Source organism: Arachis ipaensis, chromosome B6 (genome assembly GCF_059453495.1).
Source record: "Arachis ipaensis isolate K30076 ecotype BB chromosome B6, ASM5945349v1, whole genome shotgun sequence".
Classification (NCBI taxonomy): Eukaryota; Viridiplantae; Streptophyta; class Magnoliopsida; order Fabales; family Fabaceae; genus Arachis; species Arachis ipaensis.
The window spans coordinates 41854593-41872243 of NC_142441.1; the positions used below are offsets into that span (position 1 = coordinate 41854593).

The following is a 17651-nucleotide window of genomic DNA, read 5'->3' on the forward strand; positions in this document are numbered from 1 at the left end:
ATATTATATATGGGATGACCCATATTTATGGAGATGTGGCGCTGACCAGATAATTAGACGTTGTGTGCCTCAATCAGAATTCTAGTCCATTTTAGAGGCCTGTCACTCATCTGAGAGTGGAGGACATTTTGGCCCTCAACGAACAGCTAGAAAGATCTTAGACTGTGGATTCTGGTGGCCTACTCTTTTTAGAGACGCTGCTGAGTTTTGCAAATCTTGTATCCCATGCCAAAAATTTGGTAATATATCCAGGAGGGATGAGATACCTCAACACTATATGCTTTTCTGTGAAATTTTTGATGTATGGGGCATTGACTTCATGGATCCATTTCCAAATTCTAGTGGATATTTTTATATATTGTTAGCTGTGGATTATGTTTCCAAATGGGTGGAAGAATCCCTACCCGCACTGACGATGCTAACACTGTTGTTTCCTTTGTGAGAAACCACATTATATGCCGTTTTGGATCACCATGAGCGATCGTGAGCGATCAAGGCACCCATTTTTGTAACAAGAGACTAACAGGATTGATGAAGAAGCATGGGATAATCCATAAAGTTGCAACAGCTTACGATCCCCAAACTAATGGGCAAGCCGAGGTGTCGAACAGAGAAATTAAGCGTAACTTGCAAAAGATAGTGAAGCCTCATAGAAAAGACTGGAGCACCAGGCTACAAGATGCACTATGGGCATATAGAACAGCATACAAGACTCCCATTGGGATGAGTCCCTTTCGCTTAGTTTATGGGAAAGCTTGCCATCTCCCAGTTGAAATCGAACACAGAGCTTTCTGGGCAGTTAAAGAGTGCAACATGGAAATTGAGAAGGCCGGAGCTGAAAGGAAGTTGCAATTGCAGGAACTGGAGAACCTTCGCCTAGAAGCTTATGAGAATTCCAGAATTTGCAAGGAAAGGATGAAAGCTGTACATGATCAAAATATCAAGAAGAAAGAATTTCAACCTGGAGATTTCGTCCAAATCTCGACTAAGGCTAATGCCCGGTAAGTTAAGATCAAAATGGGAAGGTCCATACAGAGTAGAGAAGGCTAAACCGTACGGAGTTTATCACCTAAGCCATCCTTCAAGCTCTGAACTTATTAAGGTTAATGGACACCGCCTGAAGCTGTACCATAGTGAGAAGGTGCAGAAAAGCAAGGAGCTTGAGATCCTCCACTTGGAAGATCCCGACATAGCAGTAGATTGAGCTAGTGGAGCGTCCAACTTACGGACGTTAAAGCAAAGTGCTTGGTGGGAGACAACCCACGGTGGTATGATCGTTCTTTTCCTCACTTTTAGTTATGCTTTTACAACTACATGTCCTTATATTTTTAAAAAAAAAAAATTTTTTTTCACCGCGTGACGCGATTGCGTCAGCGACGCGTCCGCGTAGCAGGGGGAGTAAAGAAAAATAAAAATGAACAGAAAATTATGCAGGAGCAGCGCTGGAGTCGTGCCAAAAGCACAAATTACCCTACGCGACCGCGTCGCATGGAAATCATGGCCTCCCACGCGGCCGCGTGCCCTGAGTTTTCGACGTAAAAGGGTGCACAGTCGCATTCTGTGCGAGAGTGATGCTGGATTGGTGCTGGAAGCACAATTCTTGTCACGCGACCGCGTCGATGACGTGGCCGCGTCACCCATTTTATAACGCACACTCATGCGATCGCGTGACCCACGCGATCGCGTCACCCAATTTTGGCAATTAAAATGAATCGAACAGAGAGTTGTGCTGGAGCGAGGCTGCACTCACGCCAGCAGCACAACATAGGTCACGCGACCGCGTGACCGACGCGATCGCGTCCCCTTCCCTGGAGCGCAACCACGCGAACGCGTGCCTTCCGCGGTCGCGTCGCATGCGCCGCACAGCTCAACCTTAGTTGCCAAATTATCTTATCTTTCTTTCCTCCAAATCCTTATTTTTCTTTTCCCTCCTTCTTTCTTCCTTCTCCCTTCCCCTTTCTATCTCACCTTTCATTCTCTATCTTTCTCACCCCATTAACAAGGTTTTCCTTTTCTTCTTTCTCACTTTTCTACTATTCTTCTTCTTTTCATATGTTATCTTCTTATGTTTTCTTCATTGTTCTTGTTCATACCCTGGGTCGAGCTGTCCGAACCGGGATGTTCAGTAATAAAGCGACCGACCTCCTTAGGTCAAGCGGACCGACTTCTTTACGAAGAACTCAGCCAAATCGACAGGAAAGCCCAAAACGGGCCCTATTCAAGGAATATGACCCAAATCCAAAAGGTCGTTCAGGCCTACAGAGAAGGGCGGTTCCGTTGAAGATGCGCTGACCTCAACCCAAAAGATAAAGATAAGATAAGATAACTAACTTATCTTATCCAAAGGTCACATCTCACCATTATAAATACACTGGAGCACACAAGTATAACTCATACTCTGATTCTACATAAAAATCTGCCTAATACCCATGCTAACTTAAGCATCGGAGTTTCTTGCAGGTACGCCGCACCCTCCGGTGGCCAAGGATCAGCAGTGCAGCAAATCCAACAAGTCGGACACAACAGCTCCGGCCGCCACCAGCCAGCCGGACACGTCATCTCCGACCAGTACCAAAGATCTCATCCGAGATCGACCTCCAGTTTCAGGTAACCCTCGGAACAGTTCTTATTTTCTTTTCTTTTCTTTCCCTTTTTACTTGGTGTTATCTATTTATGTGAGTCATTATTTATCTTTATATGCTTATGGTTTGTTATAAATTTGTTTGACAATCATATATATTACTTTTTAAGGGATTGCTTGCATGTTCAAATTCATACTTTCAAGAGCTTATTCTACATGCATGCTATGTGTTTGTGAAAAAGCCCATATGGCATTATGCACTTCTTCACATTATTTTACTCTAATATGCAATGCTTGCTTTTCACAAATTCCCTTTCATATTTTATTAATTAAATTTAATTGTCAATACAAACGTGATGGCTAGTTTGTTACAAAAGGTAATCTAAATTGGACATTGAATGTTTGATATATGCTAATCATGCCTTTGCCTGCATGCCAATAAACCTCTTGCATTCCATTGTCCTACATGCACTTGCTATATTTCCATTGATGAGCTTTTCACATGTAATCCGGAACATGTGTTAATGCCATTTATCTTTATTGTGCATTGACTATCACTTACAATACCCTCTTCCTTGCTCTATCTCTTTGAATTTAATTTCCTTTCTCTTCTCTTCTTTCAGGATGGCCACCAAGAACGGAAAAGAGAAAGCTACTGCTAAACCACCAGCAAGAAGAGGAACTAAAAGAGTATTAGTGGCAGAGCCTTCTTCAACCACAGTCAAGCCCTCAACAAAAAGAGTTAAGAGGATAATAAAGGTTGACGTCAAGGAGAAAGCCTTTCCAGCAAAGGACACTGCGCGATTTCCCAATCGCTACTGTGAGCAGATGTTCCCTATCCTAGCAAAAAGGAACTATAACAATGAATACCTTCTTATCCTCCCATCCAATATTGCCTCCTTTGATGAGCCACAAATTGAACGAAGACAATGGGGTTTCTTACGGAGACAGCCGAGGCAGGTCAATCTCTCTTGGGTAGTTGAGTTCTACTCCAACTTCTACATACCGACCCTGCAGTCTGTTTATGTCCGGCAGAAGCAAGTGCCCATTACAGAAGAGGCCATCCAGCAAGCTCTGAGTCTTCCCCCTTTTCCAGCAGGAATGGACGCTTTTCAAGAAGCCACCCTTCAGCGCCAGAGATACCAATTTGACTGGGACTCTGTTCTCAGAGTCATCACATTACCTGGCAGCCGTTGGATCTACGGATACCACCGTACCCGCCCTAAGGGAATCCTGGCTTCCGCACTTACCTTGGAGGCTCACGTATGGGCACAGATCATGTCCCATTACGTCTTTCCGAGCACTCATGAGTCCTCTTTCACTGCAGACATGGCTGTTCTACTATGGTGCATCCTTACAGACTAACCTCTGAATCTCTCAAGACACATCCGGAATGCCATGGAGCACGTACAAATCACAGGCAACCTACCTTTTCCCGCCTGGTCTCAGATCTTGTCTCAGCAGCCGGAGTCTCCTACAGAGCTGGGGACACCAAAGGCATGCTTCCACGGGATGATCAATATGTCCCTAACGGGAAATACCTCAGACTTTCCACAGCCACTACAAGCCAGCCTACTGAGCCAGTTGAAGATATTCCTTCTTCAACACCACAAGCATCTACAACTGAGAAATTGCTCCAGCAGATACTTGAAAAATTGGATCGGCATGAACTGAAAGCTAAGATGAGAGAGCGCCGTAATAAGCGCCGTAACAAGCGCCGATTCACATACCTCAAGGAGCTGATCATGGGCAAATTCAAGGACTCAGACACTCCGGACTCCACTTCTTTTACCAGCACCGGGAGCCATGATAGTCCCGACTGTGGAGATACTGCTACCAGCCCACCCCTGTTCCTGACAGATGGCACCGAGGACGGTGCAAAGCCTTAAGTGTGGGGAGGTCGGTCAGTACCTGACATCCGGAGGTAATTTCTCTTCTCTGTACACCAATAATTAGGATATTTTAGTTAGATTTTCTCCCCTTTATAGAATAGAATAAATTGCATAGGTTAGAATAGTTGCATGCATGTTCTACTTGATTGAAAAGACAATAAGTTTCTTTTAAAAATCTATCTTTGGAATAAAATTTCACTAATTTTTCAAAATTTTTATGATAAATCTGCTTGAGTTGTATTTGGAACATGATGTTTGAGCTAAAGAACACACAACCTGTGAAAGATTTGAGCCTTTATGTATGGTTACATTATTTAACCATAATTATTTTATTCTTGTGTGTTTACTTCTCTATGATTGTAATCTATATTTTGTTTTATCTTATATGTCCAATATTTATTATATTTACATGCTTGCACATGATTGAGGCCATTATTTGTTTAAACTCACTTATCCAAATCAAGCCTACCCTTTTCAATTACCCTTGTGAACCACTTTGAGCCTTTAAAACCCCATTTGTTCTATATTTTACCACATTACTAACCTTAAGCTGAAAAACAATTGCATATCCCAAATTGAATCTTTGGTTAGCTTAAGATAGAATTGTGTGTGCTAGTTAAGTATGGGAAATTGTGGGAACAAAAGTTGTTAAGGGAATGTGTCATGAAAATTTAAAAGAAATTTGGATACCTATTCATGTGAAACTATAAGAATCAAAAGTCTATGTGTGTTGATAAGCTTTATTTATTTCAGTTTAAAAAAAAAAAAGACGATAAACAAATAAATAAGGGGACAAAATTACCCCAATGTTAAATTTAGAATTCAAAGATCGATGCACATATGATAGAATTAAAATACAAAGTTGAAACATGAGTATGGGTTGAAAAAGGGAATTATGGGTAGCTAGGCATAAATTTAAAAGTATATAGAATATATGTATATTAGGTGAGAGCTTAGGTTAATTAAAGATTCAATTTATAAAGCTCACTTAGCGATATATATATACCCTTACCTGCACCTTGGCCCCATTACAACCCTGAAAAGACCTCATGATGTTTGCATTGGTATATTAACTGTTGTTGATTGGTTAGGAGAAAAACAAAAGTTAGAAAACATGACTAGAGAAGAATAGAGTGATTACCCTATACACTAGAGATTAGAGCGTACATACATTATCAGTGAGGGTTCAATGCTTGAATTTTCATGTTTCCTGCTTTCATAAGCTATCTTCTTGCACTTTTATCGGTTTTATTGTATAATGATAGAATTAGTGGAATTTGATTTGTAATTGTTTTGAAGGGCTTATTTACTTTTGATCAAGTGGACAATAATCATATAGTTGCATTTATTTATATATGTAGGATTGCATTGCATTTCATGAGTTTCTACATGTTCATACTTATTTCCTTATCTCCTTCAATTTAGCATGAGGACATGCTAATGTTTAAGTGTGGGGAGGTTGATAAACCACTATTTTATAGTTTATATTATGTTTAATTATGTGGTTTTGTCATGATCCTTACCCACTTATTCATCAATTTAGCATGCATTTAGATTTCCTTCCTAAATTCAGTACATGTTTGAAAATTGCTTCCTAGAGACTTTAATTATTTAATTTTAATTCTCCTTTATTCCATTCGATGCCGTGATCTGTGTGTCAAGTGTTTCAGGCTTTATAGGGCATGAATGAGATGGAGATTGGAGAGGAAGCTAGCAAAAAAATGGAAGGAACACAAGAATTTGAGGAGATAACCAGCGAGAAGTGACGCGGTCGCCTGGCTCACGCGACCGCGCGAAGGAGTGCAAATCGCAGTGACGCTGCCGCATGGCTTGCGCGGCCACGCGGATTGGAAAGCGCAAGCGACACGGTAACGTGGACAACACGAACGCGTGGAGAGGAAAAAGCGCAAGCGACGCGTCCGCATGGACGACGTGATCGCGTGACATGTGCGATCTGCATAATCTGCAGAATTCGCTGGGGTGATTTTTGGACCTTATTTCGGCCCAGTTTTCGGCCCGGAACAGCAGACTAGAGTCAGAGAATATGCAGAAACAACACACACATTCATTCAGTAGTTTTAGATCTAGTTTTTCACTCTCTTAGGTTTTTTCTCTCTAGTTTTTTAGAATTTTAATTTTCAATTGGTCTTAGCATTGGAACATTGAGAAGAGTTATTTCCTCATCAAAACTTCATCATTCTAGTTTGTTCTCTTAACTTGGTTTTATTCTTCCATGTTCTTTGTTATGTTCAATTTTATTATTCAGATACTTTTATGATTATTTAATGCAAGGATTATTTCTTTTTAATTCAATTTCAATTCCAATAATCATGTCTTCTTTTAATTCCCTTTTATGTGTTATGGATTTATTATTCACAATGCGTGAGTAGTTTCATTACTTGATGGGGAATTGATTGAAAAGGAACTCTTGAGTTGGAAGGATTGAAAGAAAATTTGTAATTGGGTTAATTGTTGAATTGCTATCCTGTCACCAACGTCAATCCCTTTGAGCTAAGTGGGTTGTAACTCGTGAACGGATCTAGTAATCCAACTTGTTTGACTTTCCCTTACCTAGTAAAGGATAACTGAACAGAGTAACCATTAATTATAAATCCATCTAAAAATCATTCCATCAATGATAGAGATTCTAACTAATCAATTCCCAGTCAAGGCTTTTATTCATATCATTTAATTTACCTCAGTTTACATTCCAATTTACTTACCTCAATTTCTTCGAACCTCTGATTAATAAGATAGCACCCTTCTCTACAACTCGTTGGGAGACGACCTGGGATTTAAAACTCCCAGTAATTTTGATTTAAACTCTTTGTGACACATTTCTAAATTGATAGGCAGATTTTCGGTGAATTAAGAACTATACTTGCAACGTATCAATTTTAATAATTTTTTAATTCATCAGCTTCTGCTTCCCATCAGGGCCCGCCCCTTCTTTCTTGATGAAAATGATGAGCCTGCCTTTCCTCTAGAATGGCAAAAGAATGTGAGAGTGTCTCGCTATACATGGGAGATGCTTGACGAGGTTGAACGAGCTTTTGTAGTTGTTCTTGAAGATTTATGGGAAAAACCACCCCATCTTGATACAAAAAAGTTTTTGAGTGACCCGTCTTTGGTTCGAATTGCTTTGGGTACTGTCCGACTTGTTTCTATACTTGTTTCTTAGTTTTGCTTCTTCTGGATTGTAACTCATCACTATGGTTGATTATGTATTTTCAGAGATGTCAAAAACAATGATCCCATGAAGGCCTACAAAAAGGCAAAGAAGGCTGCTGCTGCTCAAAATATCTCGGCCAAGGTGGCGAGAGAGGGATCTTCTCAAGTTCCAATGAAGCCGCCCATGCCGAGTTCTCCTGGGCCGAAGAAGGTGATCCCCACTCCTCGAGTTCGTCTGGCTGACCCTCCACAGACTTCTGTCGCTACTTCTGGTGCTCCTCCCAACAAAAAACAAAAAACAATTGAGCCTTTCAACCTTGACGCTCCTGACTTTGATGCGGTGGAGTTTGTTGACCAGCAGATCGGTCCTTATGGTGTCGTCCCTACTAACGACGCCTCTCTCCTTCGCCATTTGGACTTCATAACTTGGAGTAGCATCAAGATGGCCTATATGGGGGCTACCCTGTATCGGACTGCTCAAAATCTTCCTCTTCATGCCACCAAAGCCTTCATGGAGAAGGCCAAACAAGAGTTTGATCGGATGAAGGGCTTGAAGGAGGAACTTGATGTGAAAGTAGCCAAACTGGAGAAGGATCTGGAGAACGAGAAGGCTAGCTCTCTTGCCTTGGCGGCCTCTGTGAGGTTGGCCGAGGACACTGCTTTGAGGCATAAGGACAGTTATATCACATCTTATCGGGAGGTAATACGTCTGAGGGAGGAGTTGGAGTCTGCCCGAGTTGACTACTCCGAGCTCTAAGGTCATCTTGTCGGCAGCATAAATGCTGCTTATGATAATTTAAAGGAGCAGGTTCAAGTTCTAGCTCCTGAGGTTGACCTTACTCTCTTCAGCTTGGACAACGTTGTAAGGGGTAAGATTGTCCCGGACGACCAGGATGACGATGACGTCGGGTCTCCCCCTGTGCCTGCTGCTAAAGTGTCGACTTCTATAGCTCCTCGCATTGGGATCGTTCGTTGATAGCATGGAAACTTGTCTCTCAACAATTTTCCTTCAGCAAGTGTACCGAATTATCGTCAAGTAAAAACTCACAATAGAGTGAGGTCGAATCCCACAGGGATTGATTGGTCAAGCAACTTTAATTAGAGGGCTGTTCTAGTTGAGCGAAGCAGAATTTAATTTGATAGTTAAAAAAAATTAAATGGCGGAAAAGTAAATAGCAGAAATGGAAATGCTGGAAATAAAGAACTGAATGTAAATACGGAAAGTAAATTGCAGAATCTTAAATGGGAATGGAGAAGATGATCATAAAAGTAGATTGCAGAAATTAAAGAGAATGGGTAAGATCAGAAATGGGGATTCATTGGGCTTAGGAGATGTTGCATTCTCCGGATCAAGTTCATTCTCATCTCTTCCTCAATCAATGCATTCATTGATCTCCTTGGCAATCTTAAGTGATCGAATTCTAATTCCTTGGTAATTCAATATCTCAATTCTTGATCAATAGCCAATTCCTTAGTCAATTGCTCATGAGAAGAGATGAAGTATGGTTACTGATTATACCACATGCATTCCCAAATCGAGTGTTGGTAGGGTTATAGTCACCATACCCTTCCAACTCCCAATTTGGTCCAACATGAGAAAGCATTTCTAGCATGATCTCTTCATTCCTCTTCCAAGGTCCAGAAGAGATCCAAGTATGAATAGCTTCTTTTCCAAGATAACTACCCAATTGGATGAAGATTGAAAGCTTTCTAGTAAAATCAAGAGAAAAGATAGAGAAAGAAGAATGAAAACTAATATTGATCCATCAAATTACAACCGAGCTCCCTAACCCAATGAAAGGGGTTTAGTTGTTCATAGCTCTGGGAATAGAAAACAAAGATGGAAGATACATTCTGAAAAGTAAAACTAGAAGTGCAGAGAAAGTAAAATATTACAGAGAATAGTTCTCCAAATTTCTCACTCTCCAAAGCCCTCTTCTAATTCAAAACTACCCCTATATATATTACTCTTCTAATCTTCTAGTTGATTCTTCAAGTCTTGGATATGGGCCTTTGGATCTTGAGTTAGAAGCAGTTATCTTCTGCAGTGGGCTTAGCTTTACTTGCAGAGAGAAAGTGTGAAGCAGGCAGGGTCTTTAGCTCAGGACGTTAGTGGTGTTAACGTTAAGTGAGAGTGTGGGGTTCGAGAACGTTAGTGACAATCACCTTTTTCACTAACGTTCCTCACCCAGGGATGATCCACGTTAACTTCAACGTTAGTGGCATCAACGTGACCACTAACGTTGCCTCTTGATCCTTCGTACACATTATTGGGACTCACCTTTTCCAATAACGTTGAGAGTCCTCCCTCCCCCTACGTTAGAGTTCACGTTAACTTAGTTAACGTGGCTCTTAACGTAGGCTTGCCAATTCTTCGAGAAAGTTAGTGACACTTACCTTTGTCACTAATGTTCCAAGGTGCCCCTACTTCCCACGTTAGAGTCCACGTTAACTAAGTTAACGTGGCTTCTAACGTGGTAATGATAGCCATCTCCAACGTTAGTGACAAAGGTGAGTATCATTAACGTTGGCTCATCATTCTATCCTCAACGTTAGCTTCCACGTTAACTAAGTTAACGTGGGAGTTAACGTGGCTCATAGTGGCTCATTGTGGCTCATTCCAACGTTAGTGACAAAGGTGAGTGTTACTAACGTTGGCGATTGTTTGCTTTCTCTACGTTAACTTCCACATTAACTAAGTTAACGTGGGAGTTAACGTAGCTCAAGGTGGCTTAGTCCAACGTTAGAGTCCATGTTAACTAAGTTAACGTGGAAGCTAACGTGGCCAATATGAGCTTGGTCCAACGTTAGTGACAAAGTTGAGTGTCACTAACGTTGGCTCCACTTTCTTTCTTCCACGTTAGAGTTCACATTAACTTAGTTAACGTGACTCTTAACGTGGGCTATGATGGCTTCGAGGATGTTATTGGCGATTACTTTTCTCATTAACGTTGCAAGCTAGCTCCCATTCCACGTTAGTGGTCACGTTAGTTAGACTAACGTGGCTGCTAATGTGGTTCTTTCTTGCTTCCTTTGTCCTGAAATCAAGCAATAAAGTGCATCAAAGTTCTAATCCACATCATGAGACATGCATCATTCAATTTTTCATCTAATTCATGCAAAATTTCCATGAAATCATGTAAAGTGCACAATGTATGCTTAAATCAAGATGTAAGTGAAATTCCACCCAAAACTTGCTTCTTTCTTAAGAAAATGCATGAAACTACCCTAAAACAGTAAAGAAAAGGTCAGTGAAACTAGCCAAAATGCCCTGGCATCACAGCACCAAACTTAAAGCTTGCTTGTCCTTAAGCAAGTTCTGGAACAAGAGAATGATGAATGAAATGCCAAGAGAAGTGAGTCATTATTGTGGAAGTTATGTCCTTGGTTTTATGGTGGTTTCATGCATAGCAACTTAGGTTCATTCCTTCAATGGCTTTCAGACCTTTATCATGTCCTGGAATGCTCACTTGACTGCACCCTATGAGACTCTTATTCTCTGATCCTTTTTGTCATTTCAGGGCTTATTTGAGTTCTTAGACTAGATGCTCTGTAAGGGGGCGACTCTTTAAGATAAGCTTTCAGCCAGCACTCCCGAACCAGTTGGTTCAAGGTGCTAGGTGTTAAGACACCCCTAAGGACTTACTCCTTCAAGTCTCTTTCCCCCATACATACACACCACAGGCACATGGTTTGTTTAATTTCTTTCTTGAGACCTTGGTGTCTAGCACCTCTTTGGGTTACTAAGTGTTCTGTAGCAAGGGTTACTCTTGATAGTGGACTTTCAGCTGATAATCCCGAGTTAGTTAATTCCAAGTTACCAAGTGATAAGGCACCCCTAAGAGCTTATTCATTCAAGTAGATCCCTTACACAGGAGCACCACAGACACTTCCCTCAGGATTCAAACCCTTGGTGCCTAGCCTTATTTCTTACCCTTTTTCTTTTATTCTTAACTTTCATTTTTCTTTCCCTTTTCTTTTATTTGGATCTTGTTATTTGGCTAGTCTCATGGGGTGTGTTTCAAGCATATGATTCAGGACAGATAGTTGCCTTCCCACCTTGTTGGTGAACCAACTTAGCTAATCTATTATCACACTATAAAATTAGGAACTTACTCCACAACTTGAATTCTACCCTAGTCTTTGATAACACACATTCTCTTTTTATTTGATTAAAAAGGAGGCAAGCAACACAATAAGCAAGATGGACTTGAAAACAGGCAGTTTGACTAGCAATCACAGACCTAAGCAATGAGAATACTGAAAACAGAATTGAAAATCCTAAACTACCATGGAAGCATGTTCTATTTTATACATGATTTTTCTTATTTAAAACTTGAAAAAGATGAGACAATGAGGGAACTCCACCACCTTTTACTCATGGGGTTGCCCCTGCTCTCCTCCTTGTTTGTCCTCTTTGTGTCTACTTGTGCTTCCTTGCATCTGTGCTAGTCTGGCTCTTTTTCAGTCTTCAAGTGCCTTCTTTACTGATTCATGACTCTTCTCAACCCTTACTCTTTCTTCTCGTGCTAACTCATCCTTCACTTCGTCATATTTTGTGATTCCCGGATGTACATTAGGTAGCTGTCCAACTAAGTATCCAAGCCTTGCTAGCATGTTTACATGATTTCCACTTTCACTCATGTAAACCCCTTCAGAGAATGCCCTGTGCTCGTCAAAGAGTTCTGCTTGTTCTATTTGTTTTCGATGCATCTCATGTATGTGTGCACCTTGATGTGCTTGGATGTTGATTAGCTTCTGGACAGATTCTTGTACTTTATTTTGCCTTTGTTCTATCTTGTGGAAAGATTCACCCCATTGTTTTCCTTGTTCCAATTGCTGCTCCATCATTTGCTTCTGCCACTCCCTTTGTTGATTCGTCCATCTAGAAAATGATTCTTCTTGGTGGTTCATCATTTGTAGCTGGAGCTCCTTCTGTGCCTCTTGATTTTCCCAATATTGCCTAGATAAGCCATCAATAGCTTCTTGTAATTGGTGCATGTTCAAAGTGGTTGGGGCTTGCTCTTCTAGGTCTTGTCCTTCTACTACTTGATGGGCTGGCCTCTTCCTAGGCTTCTGTTGAGGTAGGGGAGATGCAACAGCATTCATCCATCGGACAGTAATTGGAATGCCCTCTTTTATCCACTCAGGGTCTTCGTCTTCAAACACCACCCCAACCCTGTCGCATAGTCGGAAAATAGTGCTGGGGTAGCCTAACTTTTCTCTAGAATCGCTATTCTCGCCCTCTTCCTGATGCCTTGGGCTATGAGTTCATGAACCTTGATCTCTTCTCCTTTGAGTATACAGTGCACCATTGTGGCTCTCTTGAGATTCACCTCTGAGTTGTTCCCGGCAGGGAGGATGGATCTCCTTACAATTTCGAACCACCCCTTTGCTTCGGGAGTGAGGTTCCCTCTCTTAATGAACTTAGGTTTCCTTTCAGAATCTCTCACCCAGTCAACTCCTGATACACATATATCTTGCACAATCTGGTCATAATTGGGGCTGTTATCAATTCTTGAATGATAGCTCTCTTCCTCAAACGGTATAGACCGTAACTTTAATGCCCTCATGACGCTCATGGGACTGAAATCCACGGTCTTTCCTCTTACAAAACTTGTGTAAGACTCATCTGCCTTATCATATCGGACAGCATTTGCATAAAACTCTCTTACAAGATTTGCATTTACCCTAGTGACTGGATCAGTGAGGAGCTCCCATCTTCTCTTTTCCACCTTCTTTGTGATTTCGGGGCACTCAGTCTTTCTGACTTGAAATCCTAGCTCATATATGATCTCTTTATCAACCATCTACCCATACTGCAACGCATGGTGAGGGGTTCTAAATTTCTTTTCATCAAAAGGGCATTGCTCCACAGGCTCTATTCCCTTTCTTCTTTTAGAGCTTGACGATGCCATGAGTGGGAGTTAATTTGTGAAAGTGGTAAGGGTGTGGAGAATGGGCTTCGGTTGGTTAGGATTTGGTGCAATGAAGGGAGTTAGTGAGAGTGTTTTTAATTGGGTAGGAAGTGCTTGGTTCCGAAAAGGAGAGGTGTGAAGAGTGGGAATGGAATGTGAAGGTGGGATACGGAATAAGGATTACTTATATAGAAAGGTGGTGAGTGAATGGAAGGTGTGGATTGATGGAGTTATTGTGTGATAGACGGATGGGGTTTATCATGGGAAGAGGACAAGGATCATCAACTTTATGAAGGAAATTGGTTCGGTCTCCAAGAGTATCCCCCTTCCAATGTTGCATGGCCACATTTTCCAATGTATGCCCTTTGAAGACAAGTGTGTATTCTCCCTTCATGAAGTGGCCGAACCCACCTCATTCAATTGTCCACTCAATCCACTTCAATACCTCTTTCTTCTTTCCTACAAAATAAAAGAATTGTGATTAAAAGAACATGTTTGGAAAGTGGCGGCAAAATTAAAAGAATAACTACTTTTTAAAGTTTTTTTTTTGTTTTTTTTTTTGTTTCTAACTACTAAGTGCTGTTCATGAGTGCACACCAAATGACTAACTCATCATCCATGTATGCAACATTGGCAACACCATACTTAGTTTGGTGCCGTGTGGTGTAAAAAATTTGTTCAAGGCTCCTTAGAGTGACATGATATGAGTTACATTGATGTTCTCTTAGTTTGCCTTGAACACCAAACTTGTTCTTCACTATATGTTGCACACAAGGATTCATTCAAGTCCATGTCAAGTTGCTTTGAAATCCCTGAACCTTGCATTATTAACTACTCTTAAAAACATGTAAAACATGGGTTGCCTCCCATGAAGCGCTTCTTTAGCGTCACTAGCTTGACGTTTTGCCTTTGTCATGGTGGTTGGTAATGCTTCAGATCTTCCCCTGTTGCAGTAGACCTATATCCATTGGCTTCATCAAGAATCTCCACATGTTCTAAGGAAAGAACTCTGTTGATGGTGAAGACCTTAGGTAACTGAGATGGGATAGTGGGGAGATGAGGTGGAATATCTGGGAAGTAGGCTGAGATCACTTTATCCCCTGGAGAAAAGTCCTCTATAGGGATCTTCTTGTTCCTCCACCTTCTTGGTGCCTTATTCTTTGTCCCTTTTGATATTGCCTTGCTCTTTGTGACTTCCTTTTCTAAGGAAATTTTGTTTCTGGTCTCATATGACTCTGGTGGTTTTGGTCCCTCCTTATTTTCCTTGAGCTGTGATAGCTACTGATTGTCTTGTTCTTCAACCAAGGGGATTCCCAGATGGGCTGGTTGTGCTTCAGTGCTTGCTTCTTCCTTCAGTATCTCACTGTGATCTTTGCTTGGTTCTTTGTTCTCTTGATCTGTTTCTTGTGAAAGGTTGAAAACATTGAAGGTGAGTTGTTCATAATGGATCCTCAAAATTAGCTCCCCTCGCTCCACATCTATAAGTGCTCGGGCTGTAGCTAGGAATGGTCTTCCGAATATGATTGGGTGGAGGTGACTCTCTTCCATGTCCAAGATGACAAAGTCTGTGGGCAGGAAGTATTTTCCAACCTTCACCAGCACATTTTCAACTACTCCCACTGCTTATTTTTGAGTTTTGTCAGCCAACCTGATGACTACATCTGTGGGCATCATCTCATTGATCTGCAGCCTCTTCATAAGGGATAAAGGCATTAAGTTGATGCTTGCTCCCAGATCACAGAGTCCTTTATCAAACATTGTTTTTCCTATGGCACAGGGGATGTAAAAACTCCCTGGGTCCTTTCTTTTTTTAGGCAACTCTGGTTGAATGAGAGCACTGCACTCCTTGTTCATCACTATGGTTTGTCCTCCCTTGAGTGAGCTTTTCCTGGTCAGCAGCTCCTTCATATACTTGATGTATGAGGGCATTTGTTGGAGGACCTTGATGAATAGTATGTTTACCTGGAGAGATGCAAATATGTCAAGGAACCTTGAGTATATTCTCTTCTCCACACAGCCATTTAGTAATTGGGGAAAGGATGCATAGAGTCTCAGCAGCTCCTTCTGTATCAGCTCTTTTTGTGTAATTGTGGTTTCTTGATGATTCTCCCCCTGCTTTCCTGCTGAAGTGTCTTTAGGTTGTTCTGATGGGTTGTTCAGCTCTTCCTCAGTCTCCTTATCACTTATAGTCACCATCTTGCAATCTTCCCATCTGACTTTCTTTGCTTCACCTCTTGGATTTTTCTCTGTGTCACTTGGGAACCCATCAGTAGGTTTGGGAATCTTCTCAGATAAGTATCCCACTTGAAATTTCAGCCTCTTGATGGTGTCTCCCTGGTTCTTGATACTGGCTCGCACGTCCTCTTTGAACACCTTGTTATCTTGAATCTCTTTGCTTATGCCTTCAAGTAGAGTCTCGATTCTGGATAATCTATCTTCAGATGATGGTGAGTTGAGAGTGGAGGGATGAGAAGGGCCATTTTGGCCTTAGTATGGATGTGAAGAGGTGTTGTTAGGGTGGTGTTGATATGATCTCTGTGTGGAATGTTGGTGAGCTGCATGGTTGTTGGGGTTGTGACATCTCTGATCTTGGCCTTGATCTTGTTGATTTCCCCACCCAAAATTTGGGTGATTCCTCCATCCAGGGTTGTAGGTCTTGGAGTATGGGTCATGGTTCTACCTGGGTGAGTTTCCAATGTAGTTGGCTTGTTCGTGCTCACTTTCTGCTTCTGCATTCACTCCCTCTTGAGTTGTTGATGAGGTGGTGATTGCTGCTACTTGGTTCCTCTCCATCTTCTTGGTGAGGTCAGCTAATTGCTTGGTAATGAGCTTGTTTTGGGCCAGCAGTTCATCTACATTGTTTAGCTCCATCACTCCTCTAGTGTTGCCTCTTTTGGAAGCATAGAAGTAGTCATTCTCTGCTACAGTTTCAATGACATCTATGGCCTCCTCAATGATCTTCTTCTTGTTCAGAGATCCCCCTGATGAGTGGTCTACTGCCTTCTTTGATTCATAAGAAAGACCTTCATAGAAAATGTGCACCTGCACCCATTCATTGAACATATCCGGTGGACACCTTCTTGTCAGGTCCTTAAACCTCTCCCATGCTTCATATAGAGTCTCACCATCTTGCTGCCTGAAGGTTTGCACCTCAGCTCTCAGCCTGTTGATCCATTGAGGAGGATAGAATCTTGCCAGGAATTTGTTCACGACATCTTCCCAGGTTGCTAAACTCTCCTTTGGGAAGGACTCTAGCCGTTTAGATGCCTTGTCCTTGAGTGAGAAGGGAAACAGAAGTAGTCTATAGGTGTCAGGATGAACACCATTGGACTTCACAACATCGCATATCCTCAGGAAGGTGGTTAGATGTTGATTGGGGTCTTCTTGGACGCCTCTTCCGAATGAACAATTGTTCTGAATAAGGGTGATGAGCTGTGGTTTTAGTTCAAAGTTGTTGGCATGTATGGTTGGCCTTTGGATGCTACTCCCACAGTTTCATAGGTTTGGGTTGATGTAAGAGCCTAGAACTCTTCTCTCTTGTCCAACATGATTTGCTAGACCTTCTCTGCCATGGTTGTGAGCCTCTTCTTCATGATGGTTCTCCATATTCTCCTCCATGTCTGGTTCAAAGTACTCTTCCTCTTCCTCAGCACCCACTACTCTCTTTCCTCTTGCTTCCCTCCTTAATCTAAGGAAGGTCCTCTTTGGTTTAGAATCAAAGGAAGTTGAAGCCCCGCTTCTTCTCCCTGTCATACACCCAACAAAGCACAAGCAAGAAAATAGATGCAGAAAGTAATTTCTACAGAAATGCTGTTAGTGTGAGTGATGCAATTTATCAAACAGTTAGTGGGTTAGTGGACTGAATTGTAAACAACTTAAGAAAATGGGTAGGGGGAAGGGAAGATAATAACTGAACAGAAAGTAAATTACTCAAATGAACTTAAATCAATCAAAAGAAAAAAAATGCTCAATCTAGTTATCCTCCAATTTAATCATTGTTGATACAAAATCAATCCTCGGCAACGGCGCCATAAACTTGATAGCACGGAAACTTGTCTCTCAAAAATTTTCCTTCGGCAAGTGTACCGA

At 41.5% G+C, this 17651-nt stretch overlaps 1 pseudogene; it reads left to right on the forward strand.

The window, feature by feature from the left end:
• The first annotated feature begins 16625 nt into the window (after positions 1–16625).
• LOC148555295 (small nucleolar RNA R71) lies at positions 16626–16727 on the forward strand (annotated as a pseudogene).
• Positions 16728–17651: the final 924 nt, after the last annotated feature.